General features: G+C 37.6%; 1 long non-coding RNA gene and 1 other non-coding gene across 2 annotated transcripts; both read left to right on the forward strand.

Annotated features, from left to right (window-relative positions):
* Positions 1-2,081: 2,081 nt before the first annotated feature.
* On the forward strand, positions 2,082-13,452 carry LOC145794619 (uncharacterized). The gene is made up of 3 exons (XR_014334542.1): positions 2,082-2,208; positions 12,965-13,060; positions 13,188-13,452. It is a non-coding gene; the product is annotated as an uncharacterized LOC145794619 (long non-coding RNA).
* On the forward strand, positions 3,906-3,993 carry LOC114311902 (small nucleolar RNA snoR8a). Its single transcript, XR_003646662.2, has one exon. It is a non-coding gene; the product is annotated as a small nucleolar RNA snoR8a (small nucleolar RNA).
* Positions 13,453-14,677: the final 1,225 nt, after the last annotated feature.

Here is a 14,677-nt window from a genome sequence, read left to right on the forward strand (position 1 = left end):
TTAATCTGTTTTTGATGGTTAGATTAGGAGCCTCGCGTTTTAATTAGCATATCGCATGCTTGCATCCATTCATTTGTCTTACATGCATCGAGGCTCGGTTCATCATTCTAATTGCATTGTCATTTCTCGTTGAATACGTGTTTAAACACATGCTATGAATTTGTTGCAAATAACACAAGTAGCCGAGCCTATCTAATTGCATATTGCATGTGTTGCATTAGGCATATTGCATAAGTTAGGAATCATGCATTTTTCTAACTAGTTCCTTTTTTGGCTTGGAGTGCTAGGTGAGTTTTTAATGCTTCGGCATACTTGCATGAGTGTGAGTGACTGCCATGATTAACATGCCTGCCATGAGGCTAAGTGCTTACTTGCTATAATTGTTTGAATGCCTGTGGATGAAGGCTTGTTGCTCGAATTGGAATGATTCAATAAATGTACGTTTAAGCCCACTTTGTCAAGTGGAAAATTCACAAACTTTAAGCCCACTTTGTTAAGTGGCAAAATCAAACCCTTTTCAAAAAACAAACATGAAATTGAATTGTTCCAATTCGGGCAAATTAGTCTATACCTTGCTTGTGTGCATCGCGTAGTAATGCTAGCCTAATAAACCGGAACAAGAGCATATAATGTTGATAAAAATCATATTATGATTAGTAGAGGCTGATCTTTGATCAGGCAAGCGGGGGTGCTCAATTCATGGCCTTTCCCCCTCGTATCTAAGTTCCTGAGCCAGACAATCTTGGTAACGACGGACACGTGGCCTTTGGCACGAGTCATGGGTTTCCTAAATTTCCTCAAAATAAAATATTTTGGTGGCGACTCTGTATCTGGCAGAGCAGTCCAATTTTGGCATTTTTGACTCAAAATCAATTTTCCAAAAGAGTTGCCAGATTTAGACTCTTTGGTGTTTATCAATTTTACATTGCACTTGTGAGATTAGATTCAGAACCGCGGGAGTCCGAACTATAGGGCTTCTTTCGAGCTTTTGAAAGGGGGCGCAAAAAAGTCGAGCTACACAAATGTAAACAACTTTTAAGAAACAAAAAATACACAGTTTCTGGTTAACTGGTAAAGAGAAACAAAAAAGAATGCCCAATATTGCTGGTCTCATCAGTCACGAATCTCGCCTCAAAGTCGATTCAAACTCCGGCGGTAGCTACGGGTTGAGGATTTGGCTATTTACCATCTCCAACATTAATGGAGGGATGGGGTAATGTTGATAAATCAACGAACCAGCGTACAAAAAAACACTGCAAATCTATACACTTTGCAAATGGGTTTTTTTTTTTTTTTTTAACAATAGAGATTCAGAGGGCTAGAGTGTGAAATTAAGGAACAAATTCAAAGATTTGTGTCAGGGTTTTGTGAGTAGTGAGACTGAAAGAGCAGAGATCGCGAGCCAAGATCGTCTAAGGAAGAGAGAAACCGAGAAAGGCGTTCAAAAATATCTTGGGACAAGGCGCGCCGTCACCAGCGAGTGAAACGAAAAGGGCCAAGATTGCCAAAGGAGAAGGACTGAGACTTCCTGGTCCTAGAGAGAGAGAGAGAGAGAGAGAGAGAGAGAGAGAGAGAGAGAGAGGGTGAGAATGAGAGACGGGGAGTTGTGTATTGTCCACCACAGTTGGACCCTGCTTTAAGAGAATGCTTGATCATCTCTAGTGGACCCACAGGACAATGACATGTATCTGTCATGTCAGTGCGTACATTGAGTTCGTATAATATGTGTGTTTGTGTAACATTTTCCTTAGTTTTATAACACTTTTCACTCAATTTAATACATTTTTTAACTTTTGCACTATTTTCAAAATAATTTTCACAGTAATCCCAACATTAAACAATGCATGAGGGGCATTTGTTAACATTTGTCATACAACTATTAATATATTGGCGGTGTTTGGGAACGTGGTTGGCGGGCTATTTTAGCCTCCAACGGGAAAAAAAAATTCAAAAAGTCGCACTGTAGCTGAGTAATGGAGCTGCAATCCAGCTGTATGGCATTATCTGGGTAAAAAGACATTTTTACCCTTTGTTTTTCCTATCTGTTTGCAAACGTGCTCATATCTCTCATATCTCTCATCTTATCACTTAAACTTTGGGTCTAACTAGAGGGTTTCACAGAAGGGTGCAATACCTCTCTCTGACGGCTCACTGCGGCAGAACTGTTGTGGAAAGACCAAGTAGCCGATTGTCGAGGATCTGCGACAGGTTCGGTGGCCAAACCCAATTTCTATGCTTCTTCTTCGTTAACGAACTTGGTCTTGCCAGTTTTCAACCCATTGTTTCAGATCTTACTGTGATTTAGCAAATATTGATGGTATTTTGTTTTTTTCTTCACTGATCTGCACCTATGATGATGTAATCCCCTTTATTTTTTATTTTTCTTGTTCCAACTTCGGTGGTTCAATCACTGATCTTGCTGGTTTTCTTTTGTGTTCTTGTCCAACAAAAAATAGAAAAGTATAAGTTGTTTCTTCTTTGCTCAACAAACATATATTTTTTTTCTTTTATGTTCTATTGGTTTCTTCTTTGCTCAGCAAACAAAATTTTTCTCTAATAGGAAATCTGTTGTCTAGTACTAGTTTTTTTTTATACTCTCATAGAAAATCTGCTGTCCTATGTTAATTATAAAGTAAGTAGGACAATCTTCACTGTATTTAAAAGATTTAATTCTATTGTGTACACAACAACAAATAGAATTTAAAGAAATAAAGAAAAGGAGAGAATATGTTTTATTACTAAAATCAAACTCGAAATAAAAATAAATAAATAAAAAACAGATTTTATTTTGTTACAAAAACAAAATTAAAATCTGAATAAATAAACAAATAAAAACAACACTGAAAGTAATTAAATAACTTACTTGATTTAATTTCTTCGAATTATTTTTCTGATCAAGTCCAGTGTTTAACACTGTGTCCTTAAGACAGATTTGTCCTCTCCACGGTGCTTTCAGAATTCGGACGTCTATCTCCCAGGATGAAATGATCTACCACAAACAATAGCAGCACTACTAATTGTTTGCCTTACGAACACACCAAGTGTTTACACTCTTTCTTTCGGAAATAAAATGCAGCAAGATGAAGAATAGAATTAACAGAGGTGAAATGCGAAATTTCTGAATGGAAAACATCAAATGAGGGTGGTCCTATTTATAGATGTGAAGGTGGCTGTTGGTTTTGAATTGAACAGGTATGTGGCTCTTGGTTTTGAATTGAACAGGTATGATACCTGTTGGGTTTTGAATTCAAACAGATTCAACAATTCAAACAGATAGCAATTACGGGAAGGGCCCTGTTTGGGTGTGCATTAATTCAAAAACAGTTTATTCTGTTTGAAACCGAGAAGGGCCCTGTTTGGATGAACAAAAAATCCAAATTAATTTAATTTGAATTCTGGATTTTATTTTAATAAAAAATAAAATTAAATTCAAATGTTTTTGGCCCAAAAAGATTAGAAGCCCAACCCAACCACACACCACCCACCACGCACCCGCGCCCAAGCCCAGCCCGCCCGACCGACCGGACGGACGGCGGCGGCGTCGCGCGCGCGTGTGGTGGTTTTTTGAGTCCAATGGGTCTAGCCCATTTTGCCCATAACCTCTCCCTCTAAAACACTTGGGTACCCCTTGGGGCACACCCCAAGTATCTCACCCTAAGCCTTATAAACCCTTTCAAAACTTCCCACCAAATCAATGTGGGACAAGCCAATTTACAACCTTAAGGAATTTCCACCAAAACTCCATTTCCATGGAGCACACTTTGGCTTCAATTTCCGATTCACTCGGTAATGGTTTTGAGCAACCAAATATACCACGTGAATCACAACGCGGCATAGAACGCGTTACCACTTTGACCCGAATAAATCGATACTCGGGGCCCACCTAAAAATAGACCTAACTTAGGAAAAATTAACCATTTCCAAAAAATTCATCGTACTGAATGCGAACTTTTGCATGACAGACTCTATTTACACCCATAGAATCTGATCATTATCCCCCACTTCATATATGTTCTTTTTGTAAACATAAATTTCAGAACTTCATGTTTCGGATCATTTACCATGTGTATTATCAAGAAATCAAGACAAAAAAAAAACATACCTGAGTCCATCGATGAACGGTTAAACGGAAGCGTCTGATTGTCAATAAAACCTTTGATATTGACTATGTTATTGCCTTCTAATCCTTTCCCCTTTGGTGCCTTATGTTTCTCCTTGAGAGGATTTAGAAAAACAAAACAGTATTCTTGTTTTTTTTCACTCTTGGGAAGGAATAGGGACCATAACCTTTTAAAGGTTGTAATTGGTTTTCATAACTGAAAGGTAATGAAAACCAATAAATTAACCATTATTGGTTTCATAACTGAAAGGTAATGAAAACCAATAAATTAACCATTATTGGTTTCATAACTGAAAGGTAATAAAAACCAATAAATTAACCATTATTAGTTTCATAACTGAAAGGTAATAAAAACTAATAAATTAACCATTATTATTATTGGTTTTAAAACTGAAAGGTAATGAAAACCAACTTTAACCAATATGTTTTAATTTCTATTTCTGCCCCTCATAGAAATAGAAATTATACAACTAGTATTTACACATTAGGTCCATAACACATATATACCCTTAAGCCTATTAACTAAATTGAATCACTTAAATTGTAGGCTTCTTATAAATGATAACACCACATTTAATTATGTGGTCCCATTGAGACATTATCTAGCAATCTCCCACTAGACCACATATGTATCCTGAAAAATGTGCTTAACTTTAGTGAGCTCAGAAATTTGTTATCATAACTTGAGGGTATCCAAACAATCTTGTCCATTAACTATATTAATATAGGATCAAAGCGGTCTTCGTTACATTAATCGTAACTCGACCCACCAATGGTCACGTATACGAATACAGCTAAATGACATAGATCAATCATGGATGCGTAGCATGGAAATTACATGTGATGTGATCCATACATGCCTATTTCCAACTGGTCCTACTTAACTTTATTGAGATCAATACTTCATAATACGTAACAGAGTGTAATAAACTGAATACCTCATTTCTGCAGAAATTAATCTAATTACATAGATAAAACTCAAGGCTGACATAAAGCAGTAATATAAATTCAAACTCCCACTAAACCAGAATGTTCTCAAATAGAACAACACCCATATGAGCAGTGTGCTCATGAAAGACCTTGGGTGATAGTTTCTTCGTAAGTGGATCCGCTATCATGGAGTTTGTCCCAATGTGCTCTATGGAAATCTGTCCACTCTGCACTCTTTCTTTTACAACTAGGAACTTGATATCAATATGCTTTGATTTTGTCGAGCTCCTGTTGTTATTGGAATATAAAACTGCAGACTTATTGTCACAATATATCTTAAGTGGTCTTTCAGTGCCTTCCAAAATACGCAACCCAGTGACAAAATTCTGCAGCCATATCCCTTGGTTTGATGCCTCATAACATGCTACAAATTCTGCAGCCATGGTGGATGAAGCTATGAGCGTCTGCTTTGCAGACCTCCAAGAAATTGCTCCGCCAGCTAACAGATAAATATAGCCTGATGTGGATTTCCTACTGTCTTGGCATCCAGCAAAATCGGAGTCGGAATATCCAATGACCTCTAACTTATCCGATCTCCTATATGTGAGCATATATTCCTTTGTTCTCTGTAAATATCGCATAACACGCTTGACTGCTTTCCAATGATCCATGCCAGGATTACTTAAATATCTGCCTAACATGCCAACTATAAACGCAATATCCGGACGCGTACATACTTGAGCATACATTAGACTCCCTACAGCCGAGGCATAAGGAATCTTCTGCATTTCTTGAATTTCAAGACTGTTCTTCGGGCATTGGCTGAGACTAAACTTGTCTCCCTTAGCAACCGGGGTTTCACCTGATTTACAATTTTGCATGCCAAATCTAATGAGTATTTTTTCGATATAGCTCCTTTGTGATAATCCCAGAATACCCCGAGAACGATCTCGGAGTATTTCGATTCCTAATACAAAGGAAGCATCACCAAGATCTTTCATTTCAAAATTCTTAGATAGAAATCTCTTGGTGTCATGCAATAAGTTTATATCGTTTGTGGCAAGCAATATGTCGTCAACATATAAAACCAAAAATATGTGTTTACTCCCACTGAACTTGTGATACACACATTCATCAACAACGTTAGTTTTAAAACCATACGAAGTGAGAACTTGATGAAACTTGAAGTACCACTGACGAGAAGCTTGTTTGAGTCCATAGATGGATTTAGTCAATTTGCAAACCATATTCTTTGGGTCTCCTGACACAAAGTTTTCTCGCTGCACCATATAAATTGTTTCTTTAATGTCACCATTAAGAAAAGCTGTTTTGACATCCATCTGACGCAACTCAAGATCAAAATATGCAACAAGCGCCATAATTGTCCTAAAAGAATCTTTCGAAGAAACTGGAGAGAAAGTTTCTTTAAAGTCAATTCCTTCTTTTTGAGTAAAGCCTTTAGCTACAAGACGTGCCTTATACCTCTCCACATTACCATTTGAATCCCTTTTGGTTTTAAATATCCATTTACATCCTACGGGCTTCGCACCAACTGGTAATGAGACAAGTTCCCAAACTTTATTGTCTTGCATAGACTTATATTCTTCATTCATGGCTTCTATCCACTTATGAGAGTTGGAACTTTCCATGGCTTGACGAAAGTTGATTGGATCATCTTTCGACATTCCATTTTCTACCTCATGTTCCTGGAGATATACAATATAATCATCTGAAAATGCAAATCTCCTTTCTCTGGTGGATCGCCTTAATGGCACAGATTCTTGAGTTTGAGGTTGTAGAGTTTGTTTCTCAGGAACAATTACCTCATCTTGAATGGGGGCTTGAACTATATTATCTTGAACAACATTGTCAGGTTCTCGAGCAATGACAGGTATAGGAACCTGTGATTGGTCAAAAGTAGTAGTAGGAAGTGGGATTACTCCTGCTTCCTCCTCAAAGAAAATATCTCTAACTGGATTTCTCCCCCCAAACTCAACATCCTCAAAAAATGTTGCAATTCCCGTCTCAAATATTGACCTATTTGTGGGATCATAAAACTTGTAACCCCGTGATCGTTCGGCATAGCCAATAAAGTAGCTGCTAATGGTTTTAGAGTCCAATTTTCATTCATGAGGTTTATAAGGCCTCGCCTCAGCAGGACACCCCCACACATGAAAATGTTTTAGACTAGGCTTTCGCCCAACCCAAAGCTCATAAGGTGTTTTTGCAGCTGCTTTAGCTGGTACCCGATTTAAGATATAAGTTGCTGTCTTTAAAGCCTCACCCCAGAGGGACTCTGGTAAAGTAGAATGACTGATCATACTTCTTACCATATCCTTAAGAGTCCGATTTCGTCTCTCAGAGACACCATTCATGCTAGGTGATCCTGGCATGGTGTATTGTGGGACGATTCCACATTCCTCCAGGTATTTTGCAAACGGTCCTGGACGTTGTTCACCTGATCCATCATATCTGCCATAGTATTCACCACCACGGTCAGACCTGACACTTTTAATCCGTTTGTTGAGTTGTAACTCAACTTCGGCCTTAAATTTTTTGAATACGTCCAAAGACTGTGATTTCTCATGGATAAGAAATAGATACCCATATCTGGAATAGTCGTCTATGAATGTGATAAAATAATGTTGACCATTCCAAGACGCCATAGGGAATGGGCCACAAATGTCCGTATGAATTAATTCTAAGACATCTGTAGTCCTATGGGCACCATATTTCTTTATTTTGGTCTGTTTTCCCTTGATACACTCAACACAGACATCAAAATCTGAAAAATCAAGAGAGTCCAAAATTCCATCAGACACAAGGCGCTCAACTCTAGATTTAGAGATGTGACCTAGGCATTTGTGCCATAATGAGGCTGAATTTTCCTTAGTTAATTTACGCTTTGTACCTCGTGATTCCACGTGCAAGGTTGCATTATAAGATGCAATAGTTTCGAGCAAATATAGATTATCAAACACATTAAGTAAACCAGTACCAACAACATTGGAATTAATAGACATACTAAACTTCATATTTCCAAAAGAACAATAATATCCCAATTTGTCCAATACAGAAACAGAAATTAAATTCCGTCTAAAGGACGGTACAACAAAAGTGTCTAATAAATCCAAATAATAACCAGTTTTCAGTAATAATCTAAAGTGCGCTATTGCCTGCACTTCTATCGGCTTGCCATCACCCACAAAGATGTATCTTTCAGCATCAGTTGGCTTTCGGTAGTTCAGGCAACCCTGCATAGAAACACATATGTGAGCAGTAGCACCAGAATCTACCCACCAAGTGTTTCTTGGTACTGAAGCTAAATTTATTTCAGAACAGACCAAAACATGAAATGTACCTTTCTTTACACGCCAGGCGACGTATTTGGCACAATCCTTCTTTCTATGTCCGGGCTTGCCACAAAAGAAACAACCATCCTGCACTTTCTGTTTCTTTGGTTCCGGACCCTGAGGAATAGCAACTTCCTTTCCCTTATGCGTTCTTTTGCCCGTATGCTTGGAGGTGCTTGCCAGATGAGCACTTTCAGTCCTTTCTTGCTTCAATCTCTCTTCCTCTTGCACACAAAATGAAATGAGCTCATTGAGAGTCCATTTCTCCTTCTGGCAGTTATAACTGACCTCAAATTGGTTAAATTGTGTAGGAAGAGAGATGAGAACTAAATGCACGAGCAAATCATCAGATAAGTCGAGCTTTAGTGCCTTAAGTTTTGAAGCCAGATGAGACATTTCCATGATGTACTCGCGAACATTACCCTTGCCTTTATACTTTATTGAAATCAAGTTTGCTAAAAGCGTGCTTGTTTCAGCCTTATCGTTTTTAGCAAAACGCTTTTGAATTTCTGAAAGAAATTCACCGGCAACGGTAACATCCTCTGTTATTGCACCCCGAAAAACTTCTAGAATCCCACGCTTCATGATCATAAGACTTAGCCTGTTAGAACGATCCCACTTTTCAAAGTACACAGTTTCCTCAGGAGTACTTTGTGCAGTGAGAGCATTCGGTTTTGGCATTCTTAATGCCAAGTCTATGTCCATGCAGCCGAGAACAATCAATATGTTCTCTTTCCAGTCCTTAAAGTTTGTTCCATTTAACATTGGAACATTGTTCATGTTGGCAGAGATTGAAGTAGTCGACATTAAAGCTGAATAGACAAGAAAATAAAAGGAATGCTCACATTAAGTTACCAAACAGATAATCTCTAAATAAATTAATTTAATAACAACATCTCAAGATACCTAGCACAACATTAATACCAAGCCTTTGGGCAGTGATATTAACTGTAAGTGGTATTCTTGTTGTAATGATCAAACATTGACAATAAGTTATGTCAAATAACAAATCTATCTTTTGATGGATTTATTATTCACATTAGGTTTCCTTGACAATTGGCACATGTTTATCACCACAAAATGTGTGTGTAATTCTGCCAAGTATTAATCATGTCTTTGGACTGATAAATACCCGCATGAGATACATAGACATGAACTTCAAAACATTCCATATAAAACAATCAAGACAAGAGAGATCACTTTTGTGACATCTTGTTTGAATTGACTTATATTGCGAATGTTAGAAAATTAAATTTCTGTAGACGTTGTATGAAATTACATTAAATTTAAAGATTTCTAAATTTGTTACCCCGTATATGTTATATAATCTGCAGCAATCCCAATTATATATATACATATATAAATAGAATTGACGGGTCAAAAAAAAACTGAATCCATTTGAAAAAATGAACCGCCCATCCGAATTATGTTCCATTTCCAGAAAACAAAACAGAATTTGCAGCAGAGAGAAAAACAGAAATACAGAAAACAGAATCTGATTCCAAGAAACTAAATAGGATGAATAAAAGCATATCTATTCTGATGATACACATGATATAAGCGCTCTGATACCACTTGTAAACATAAATTTCAGAACTTCATGTTTCGGATCATTTACCATGTGTATTATCAAGAAATCAAGACAAAAAAAAAAACATACCTGAGTCCATCGATGAACGGTTAAACGGAAGCGTCTGATTGTCAATAAAACCTTTGATATTGACTATGTTATTGCCTTCTAATCCTTTCCCCTTTAGTGCCTTATGTTTCTCCTTGAGAGGATTTAGAAAAACAAAACAGTATTCTTGTTTTTTTTCACTCTTGGGAAGGAATAGGGACCATAACCTTTTAAAGGTTGTAATTGGTTTTCATAACTGAAAGGTAATGAAAACCAATAAATTAACCATTATTGGTTTCATAACTGAAAGGTAATGAAAACCAATAAATTAACCATTATTGGTTTCATAACTGAAAGGTAATAAAAACCAATAAATTAACCATTATTAGTTTCATAACTGAAAGGTAATAAAAACTAATAAATTAACCATTATTATTATTGGTTTTAAAACTGAAAGGTAATGAAAACCAACTTTAATCAATATGTTTTAATTTCTATTTCTGCCCCTCATAGAAATAGAAATTATACAACTAGTATCTACACATTAGGTCCATAACACATATATACCCTTAAGCCTATTAACTAAATTGAATCACTTAAATTGTAGGCTTCTTATAAATGATAACACCACATTTAATTATGTGGTCCCATTGAGACATTATCTAGCACTTTTGTTGTGGTTTCGTCTTTCATGTTTTCTGTTTCCATATGTTTTTTTTGTTTTGTTTTTGTTTGACTTCTTGTGATTTCCCTTTTTTTGGGTCTTTCTTCATTTTGGTTTTTCTGGAGATTTAACTATCATTTTTTTTTCTTTCTTCCATCTAAATAAAAACTAAAACAAACATTAAGGTGCCGTTTGGTAACACTTACGTTTTTAGTTTTCTGTTTATATTTACAAAAATTTTAAAAACTCAAATAAAAACTTGTTTGGTAAAATTTTTGATTTATAAATCAGTGGTCTCAGTTTATAAATTTGGCCAAAAAATGAAAACACAAAAAATGTGTTTCCATTTTGAGTTTTTAGTTTTTTTTTTTTTATCACCCAACATTAGCCACCACCCGCCACTATTTTCCACCACTGTCTTCCGCCACCACCACCCATCACCCACCCTCTACCACCACCTGCCACCACCACTCACCACCCACCTGCTACTACCAGCCGCCACCACCCGCCACCACCACCTACCAGCCACCACCCACCCCTCACCGCCGACACCACCACCACCACCACCACCACCCACCTGTCATCCACCCACCACCTGCTACTACCATTCACTGCCCGCCGCCACCACCCGCCACTTACTTGCCACCACCACTCACCACCCACCAATCACCACCATTCACCACCTGCCACCACCAGCCACGCACTACCACCAGCCACCTGCCACCCACCAGCCACCACCACCCACCACCACCATCACCCACCACCCACCCGCCACCCGCCTGCCACCACCCACCACTCACCACCACCACCACCACCACCACCACCACCACTTACTCGCTACCACTTACCACCAGCCACCGTCACCCACCCATCCACCACCACCACCACCTACCACCCACCTGCCACCACCACCCACCATCCACCACCACCACCACCACCATCCACTCGCTACCACCTACCACCCACCACAATCACCCACCCACCCACCACCACCCGCCACTTACCCGCCACCACCCGTCATCCGCCACCCAGTTGCTACCACCACCCACCACCCGCCGCCGCCACCACCACCACCCACCACCCGCCACAACCCATCACCCGCCACCGTCACCCATCCACCCACCCACTACCACCCGCCACCACCCACTACTACTCGCTACCATCACCACCCACTCGCTACCACCCACCACCCACCACCGTCACCCATCCACCCGCCACCACCACCTGCCACCTACTCGCCACCCACCACCACCCGCCATCGGCCACTCACCACCCACCATCACCCACCATCCGCCACCCACCTGCCACCACCACCCACCACCCGCCACCGTCACCCACCCACCCGCCACCACCCACCACCACCAGCTACCCACCACCCACCGTCACCACTTTCCACCACCATCTTCCGCCGCCACTTGCCACCACGTTCCATTTCTCACTCTTTTTTATATTTTTAAATTTTTTTAAACATTTTGTCAATTACCAAACGCGTTTGTAGTTTATGTTTTTCTAAAAATAAACAAAAACCAGTTTATAAAATTTTTGTAAATATAAACTGAAAACGTAAACGTTACCAAACACACCCTTAATTGTTTAGAGCATCTCTCACTCTTCATCAAAAAATTTTTTTTATCTAATTTGATTTTTAGTTTAAATAAAAAACTTGGCATGATAAGAATTATTTCAATTCCTTTATTAATTTTTTGTTAAAATCTTTTTAAAAATTATTCTCATATATTAAAATTTTCTTTTCATCAAATATAATAAAAAATTTTAATTTAAATTTGATGAATTATTAATTTGATAAAAAAAGTGTAAAGATCTTCTTAGGTTGGGCATATAAAAAACTCTATTTGTCTTTTTTTTTTTTTTCCTTTCAACTCTTTTCTTATAAATCTAATTTGTACGTAGTGAATTTGAATTGCACAAATCTGTTGGAGTTGATTTCATAATAATGTCCTTATCAAAACAACATACAAATTCATAATTGTTTTCATGAAAAATAAAGATATCTGCTCTGCTGTGAAAAATAAATCACTGCTATGACTTAATTACCTATTCACTCAATCTATTATGTTGTTAACAATCAACTGTTGTTATAAATTAAATACTTATTCCTTCAAACTAGTATACTGTTATAAATTAACTGTTACATTTCATCGAACATGCGTGTATTGTAATTATAACCCCAATCTGTGGTGCTGTTTTAGTCATGTGTTTGGTCTGTGTATAGTAATATGGCTTCCTCTTTTTCCACTGCCACATCGACATGGCCACAGTGCATGTGTGCTTGTGGCTATGATCACTGTTTTGTGAAGGTATCAAGATCTCACAAAAATCCTGGCCGTGCATATTATGTTTGCCCCCAATCCATGGTGAGTTGTAACAAATGATTATTTCTCACTCCATTTGTTTGCAAACTATAATTCCCATAACTAATAAGTGCTACGTTTCTTATTCATCAGCAATGTATTAATTGGATTGGTTGGTGTGATGAATCAGGGAGACGGAGCCCCGACCATGACTCATCAACAACCGATGTCATGCAATTACAGGCTGATGTCGTGCACATTATTAATACTTTGCGTGTAATGAAAACAGTGATTTGTGTGTTGTGCATCATGGTCATCATCTTATTATGGCGAATGTAAACCCCTTAAATCATTACCCTTGTACATAAGTAATGTTTTGAACAAGTAGCTGCATTGTGATCGTTTTTATGTAAACACTATATGCTGTTAGTAATTATTGTACTAGTTTTGTTAAACTTTTGTGAAAGTTCTTTTTTGCATATGGTTCATAGTTTATTGTCTGAAATGTATTCATCAACTGGGTTCTAATGTGTACAATACGTCCTCTCACATTAGTCGAATGGCTACAACACGGTTGTCCCCTCGTACCCCGTCTAAAAATAAAGGGATTGGCCCATCAGTTACTGAAGGATTTGTTGATGATTTGGATTATGTACATAAAGCGAACTGGGACAGTGCAGCCACAGAAATCTTCCTAGAGTGTGTTAGGGACGAAATATTAGCGGGCTAACAGGTAGGTACAACCATAACCATAACAGGGTATAAGGAAATTGCACTAAAATTCGCTAAGCGCACGGGTAGACGTCATGAAATGAAACAATTAAAGACCAAGTGCAGCAGTTTTAAAAAGGAATGGCAGGCTTGGAATAAGTTGATGGATAACAGTAAGGGTGTCACAGATATTGGGTTTGACAGGGAAACCGGCTTGTTCACAGCGTCAGAAGAGTGGTGGGAAAAGCTTAAATCCGTATGTACCAATTTAAATTTTATTTTACGTAATAAATCATGAAAGTTTCACAGCAACTTGTACTTGTTACTAAAATTATTGATAGTAAACTTTCACTTATATAAGTTATGTTCATTTCAAAACATTTCAATAAAAAATAACTACAAATGTACCACACTGCACAACATAAAAAATAACTACATTTCATTGATCTCATTTGTCTATTTCTGTAAAATTTTCTTTTCTAACTTAACTAAATTATCTGAAATTCACCATTTCCCTTTATATTTTTTTCTTTTTTTTTTAAATAGCCATTGTCATCATTGTATATTTTGTAGTAGTAATGAATTTCAAAGAAGGATAAAATAGAAAATTCATAGCATTTTTAACATTAATTTTTAAAAAGATAGAAATATTTTGGAATAAAAAATATCAAATAAAAACTTAGGCCTTATTCAGTTTGGTTTTGAGAAATAAATTTTGAAAATAAATTCTGGGAAAAGAGTTTAGAAATTTTTTTGGTTTGTTTGGTTGTATATTTTGGAAATAGTTTTGGAGTATAGGAGTTTTGAAAATAATTTTGTTGTGTGTGTGTTGGCTTTTTGGCTTTTCGAAGGGTATTTTTGTGAATGTGAGCGTGCCAGCAAGGATCAATCAGTCCTTACAGAAGTTGTGATTGCCAACCAATTATCAGACGATTGTGTTTTAGTTCTTTTCAGCCTCAACGAAGAGGA

The sequence above is a fragment of the Camellia sinensis genome, chromosome 7 (genome assembly GCF_055761805.1).
Source record: "Camellia sinensis isolate YWXY chromosome 7, ASM5576180v1, whole genome shotgun sequence".
Taxonomy (NCBI): domain Eukaryota; kingdom Viridiplantae; phylum Streptophyta; class Magnoliopsida; order Ericales; family Theaceae; genus Camellia; species Camellia sinensis.